At 42.5% G+C, this 6,014-nt stretch overlaps 1 pseudogene; it reads left to right on the plus strand.

Moving 5' to 3' along the window:
- Positions 1–476: 476 nt before the first annotated feature.
- Positions 477–2,021, plus strand: LOC139434356 (uncharacterized; annotated as a pseudogene).
- The last annotated feature ends 3,993 nt before the right edge of the window (positions 2,022–6,014 follow it).

The following is a 6,014-nucleotide window of genomic DNA, read 5'->3' on the forward strand; positions in this document are numbered from 1 at the left end:
TCATGCGGGCTGCGTTCAATTCCACTCCCAGATAAACGATAACCTGGGATGGAAGAGGACAGCTCTTCTTCCAATTGACAATGAAACCCAGACTTGACAGATGAGATACGAGCTGTACCGTCTGTAAAGCAGCCTCCTCCTTGGAGCGAGCCAGCAACAGCAGGTCGTCCAGATAAAATAACACCCTCATCCCTCCTCTGTGAAGCGGCTCCAGCGCCGTCTCCACACACTTTGAAAAAGTGCAAGGAGCCAGGGAATATCCGAACGGCAGTCGATTGAACTGGTACGATATTCCCTGGAATGAAAAACGCAGGAATTTCCTGTGTTCCGGGATTATGGATATGTGGAAGTAGGCATCCTCCAGGTCTATTGACGTAAACCAGTCCCCCTGGTGAACGTACTCCAGCACCTGTTTGATTGTCAGCATATGAAAAGGTATTTTCGTTATCACCCTGTTGAATGCTGACAGATCGAGGATGGGTCTCATTTCCCCGGTCTTTTTCGGGATAAGAAAATAACGGGAGTAAAAACCCTCATCCAGAGGGAAAACACCAACTACCGGGATCGCATCTCCGTGGGGACACGTCTGATGGTTACGCTGCGATTTTTGTAGCTAAAGATGTTGCTATATTTAAAATTGCAGCACTTTGTATATTATTGTATATTTTGCTTTAGTAAGTAGTAATACCGCAGTGTAATGTAGATGTACTAGTGTAAGTACAAAACCAAAGTACTGCTTGGTTGCTTGAGAATTTACCAAGGGATCAATAAAGTGTTATCTTCTTCCTATAATAAGGCTTGTTAAAATATTTCATTATTATATTTTGTATCATTTGTCTGAATCTTCATAGTAGATAAAGTAATCAAACTATAACCTGTTGTTTTGTAGCTAATGAGTGTTTTGTTCAGCTGCTTGTGTAGATAACTCAGTTATGTGTTTGTTAATATTTGCAGGGGAAAGCTTCAGGAGCCTTTCCTACCAGTTCCGAGTGGGAGTGTCAACCATCCGGCAATTCGTTCCTGAGACCTGTACAGCCATTTACGAGGTTTTAAAAGAGAAATACCTGAAGGTATGTGTGGATACTTACTGGTTTTACTGTGCAAACTCTATGTAATACAGTGAGGTCTGTAGGCATTTGAATAGCAAATGTTTGGTTTGCCATATGAAGCATGGGTCTTAAAAAAGATATGTTTTGTTTTTCAGTGCCCAGACACAGTGGAAGAGTGGCAGCAAGTAGCTGATGGATTCCAGGCTCAGTGGGACTTCCCAAACTGCCTAGGTGCCCTGGATGGGAAACACATCAACATCCGCCCGCCTCCAGGAACTGGATCAACCTACTTCAACTACAAACATACATTTTCAATAGTGCTAATGGCACTGGTCGACAGCAACTACAAGTTCTTGTATGTAGATGTAGGTTGTAATGGGAGGATTTCAGATGGTGGTGTGTTTGGTGGATGCTCACTGCAGGATGCCTTGGAGAATAGGACATTCAACATCCCTGCACCTGCACCACGTCCTGCTTCTGACCAGGCGGTTTGTTACCACATTGTGGCAGATGAGGCATTTCCCCTGAAAGAGTACCTCATGAAGCCCTATCCGAACCGCAGGCTAGCTGTAGAGCAACGCATCTTCAACTACAGGCTGTCACGGGCTCGGAGGATGGTAGAAAATGCCTTTGGCATCCTAGCCAACCGTTTTCGGGTCTTCCTAACCACCATAAACATTCAAGATACTGCCAAAGTGGAGGCCATTGTTTTGGCTTGCTGTGCTCTGCACAACTTCCTGCGCACAGAGAACTGTAGCACATACATGGCGGGAGTTGTTGACCAGGAAGGACCCGATCATGGCACTGTCCCAGGAAGCTGTAGACAAGACCCTGACCACCCTGCCACCCACCACCAATAATCCAGCTCGAGCCAAGCATCACAGGGATGAACTATGCCAATATTTTAACGGTATCGGTGCAGTGCCTTTTCAGTGGCACCATAGTTTTCTTTCATGGTGGTTTGGCTCATAAAGGGGTTGTGTTGTGATATTTTCCTAAAGCTTTGGTAAAGTGTATTCTTTGAATGCAGATTTCAGTTCTGCCCGCTCTGTAATAATGTCATGTGGATTTTCCTGTCATGTTCACAGGTTATCATCATGTAGGCGTTGATAAAAGCTCATTCTAATGTTGTGTTATGTGTGTATGAAGGTACGAAATAAAGTTTAGCATTGCCTATCCTGCTATTTGTGTTTATTCTTTTAATCACACAGCGATAAGAAGCAATAACAATGTGCCTACATAACTGTCAGTTGCAGCCCTAGCATTAGTATTGTTTATAGTAACAGCTACAACATTAAAATACTTCTAGGCAGATTGAGGAGGATAATGGGAGAATTAACAGAGGGGCAGAAACATAAGATATCAAATCAGTGTAAAATAAGCAGCAAGAGCAAAGCATAAAGTGGGATCAAATAATGCAGATATATTTTATATATATATATATATAGTAATCCCAACCGGCCACCTTGTTTATGGTTTGATTCAGTTTTAGTAGAATATAAAATACATGAATGATGAAATGAGCACAAAGTGCAGACATACTATAATTATATTGAGGTACTTGAGACTAATCCTGCAACTCTGCTCCACAACAGTTCGAGAATGAAGAAAGCATCACGTATGAAAGGCTACATGTGAATAGAGGGGCAGAAAAACGGCTTGCACATTTACATTTCAATCTTGAAGAATGAACAGCAGTAGACAGTATCTCATTTAGTATCATCATCCTGCGCTTCGCCAGAGGCCTTCGAGTGCTGAGTGTGCTTGGCCTCTCTCCGAGCGGTGCCTGTGTGGTGCAGATGGTGGATTCTGCCAGGGGAGTGCAGGGCTCAGCATCAAAGTGGAAGGACTCCTCGGTGGTGCTGGTCCAGGTTTCACTGCTGGTGCCACCGGGGGGTGATTCTGCAGCCACCGGACATTCCTTACATTTTTTAAAATAAATTCACAGTTAGTTGGATTTAATACAATGGCTTCTTAAAACTGTTTACTAAGCATTCATAACAAAACAATACCCTGAAATGTGTGTGCCATTAGTTTGGGGTGTGGTCAAGTGTGAGAGGTACATTGTGATGTTCTATTCAGATGCTAAAGACATACTTCTAGAAGATTCAGAACACTACAAAATATAAAAGAAATATTTTATCATGTATTATTATAGGTTAAGATAAAAGCGTTATTGATCCCATGGTGAATTTCATAAGCTACCCAGCAGTATATCATGTAATTTCAATTAGCTCCTCCTTTACCAGCTGCAACATTAAGGTGATGAGCACATCAATAATTATAATTATAATTATATATAATTATATTTAACACTGTAACCACCAAATGAATGAAAATAATGTTTTTGTAAATGAAAGAAGCAAGAAACACTTATTTGTACTCAACAAATAAAATAGTTACCGTGATGGTGAGGTTCGAAGTACTCTCCTTCCTTCTTGTGTAGGGCTCTAAAAACGGCAGCCTGGTTATGATCCACTGCTGTCTGCCCGTCCTTTGTGCTCCACAACTACCCGAAGGGGCAAGTCTCCTGTACCGGGTGTACTGGGTTCGCAGTGAATAGCAGTCTGTGTGTGCCTTCTTAAATCGTTTGTTTACGTCCCTCACTTCCGCTTCGCTTCTCATGCACTGATTCGCTAGCTGAACAGCCAATCAGAGTGATTATTTCGTCCGACTGCCAGACCGGCAGTCTGGCAGTCTGGCAGTCCAAATAAGGCGTGTCACGGTCGACGGTGCGGGACACACCAACCTGACTACGGCGCCGCGAATGCCCGACAGCCTCTGACGGCCTCTGACTCCCAAAATCGGGTTGGTGTGTCAGGGCCTTTAACCCCAAGCAGGACTCACACTGTGAGTGTTTGTCAAAGCTCATTATGTAGCCCGCCTCTCATGAAAGGCAATTCCGGACGCAGCCCTGACTTACCTGCCCCATCTCCATTTTTCCACTAGAAACAAAGCTTTTTACGGGAATCTTTGTTTTCTAATGTGCCTGCTACAGTGCTTCTGCTACTACGGAGTGCTGAAGAAAAGTGGGACCAGTTGGACGGGCCTTCTTCCTATTTATACGGAAGTGAGGCCGGAGGTGGGGCCCACGTCATAGGTGGGCGTGGATTAAGTCTGTCAGTGCTTCACACGTGCAGTGGGATTACCCAATAGCGATAGCCTTAGAGGGCGAAGCCTCATACGAAATAGAACATAAGAATCCTGACATTTAGCTAGCTAATGTAAGATACAAATGCTGTCGAGCCCTCACTGCTCGTAAAATAAATAGCACAAACTGACTACTTACCCGAGCCCCACTGTTCTCCGTCATTTTTCTCCCGGGTTGTTGTGATCACATGACTGACAAAGCCATGCTCTGATAGGCCAGAAGTCGGTTTGATTGCATTCAGGCTCGATTGCTTATCCTGTCTGGGTAGCCCGGATGATGCTGCATCGGAATTTTGGACGTCGAATGTTATACACCGAAAATGTTGACGTCGAATTTTAAACACCGAAATTGTGCATTCGAAATTTTTTCACTTCAATTTTTGGGATCTGAATTTGAACATTCACATTTCTTTTACCTGAATTTTTACATTTTTATTTCACATATGTAAATTCGGAGCAAAACAATTCAGATACATGATTTTCAAAGTAAATATTTTCAATGCTATACATTTGGTGTCTAATAAAATTCAAATACTTCTGTCTCTTGTTTGCTTCCATAAACCGAGGACAAAGCCTCTCTTTTCCTCTCCCTCTTCTGAGAGCCCAGCACAGCTGATCTCAGATTACGCTCCCCTCTCCTGCAGGGGGGCGTGGTCAGCTGCAGCTCATTTGCACTAAAGCTACCTCACAGAAATAGCCCTTGCAAAAACAGGGCTGGAAAAGAGAAAATAGAGCGAAATGAGGCATGGCTAAAATGCATGATCTGTTTGGTATTTTGAAGAAAAAACTTCACAGACAGAATATATTTGTCAAATATAGCATGATAGGTCCACTTTAAGTATTGGCAGCATTGGATGCATTTTGTCAAAAACAAATGTAACTGTTGAAAATATACAATTTCTTTACAAGAAGTCAGGGCCAAGAAGGGAGTCTGGACAAATATTGTGAGAACATTAGCAGCAACATGCAACTTGTGCATTATTACAGACTCTCTAAACAGGGATACTTGGGATTCACAGTTAAGAGTACGACTTCTCAGATAAACAGATCTTACATTAGATGTATACAACTCGGGAAGGCCTCAGAGCTTTTTAGACAGAACCAAAGTCATAGAGGTACATATTTTGCTGAATGGTGGTCATGCAGTATTATACAAAGAGAGACACACAAATGGTGTATTGCAACAACAATAGTCTGCTTTGTTTCAATATTTGTTTGCTTTATTAAATTCTCACAACAGATGCAATTAAAACCATAATAAGGTTTTCCCAAGATAATTCTAAAGGTCCCTTATTATACTCTATTTAAAAGATCTCAGATATCTACAAAACCTGTCTCTGATTGGCTGAAACACCAAACAGATCATTGCAGCATCCCATAATCCCCTCTGTTTCAGCCCCGTTCCAAAAGTGCTGATTATGTGTCCGTAGCTTTACATGCTAATGAGCTGCTGCTGGCCACGCCCCTCTGAGAGATGATTGGTTTAACACTAGAACCGCCAATCGGGTCAATTTGACCCAGAGCTGTTTTTTATTGTATGTAACTTTTTTTCAAGTCTCCCAGCCCGTCACTTTTCCTGAAAGTGTGTTATGTAGCACCCTATGTTGTTAAAAATGGTCAATATGAAGTCAGATTGAAGAAATCGCCCAAAAAATTGCCATTTATACCTATTTCCGCCAAGCGGGTCATATTGACCCCACCCCTTTTGCGCTATTGATTTTGTGTGTAAACAAACATGACGTGTTGCTATAGCAATGCCTTGTGTCTGCTGCGGTTCCTTATAGATTGAGAGATAGACTGAGAGATAGATAGATA

This window comes from Pseudochaenichthys georgianus, chromosome 9 (genome assembly GCF_902827115.2).
Source record: "Pseudochaenichthys georgianus chromosome 9, fPseGeo1.2, whole genome shotgun sequence".
NCBI classification, from domain to species: Eukaryota; Metazoa; Chordata; class Actinopteri; order Perciformes; family Channichthyidae; genus Pseudochaenichthys; species Pseudochaenichthys georgianus.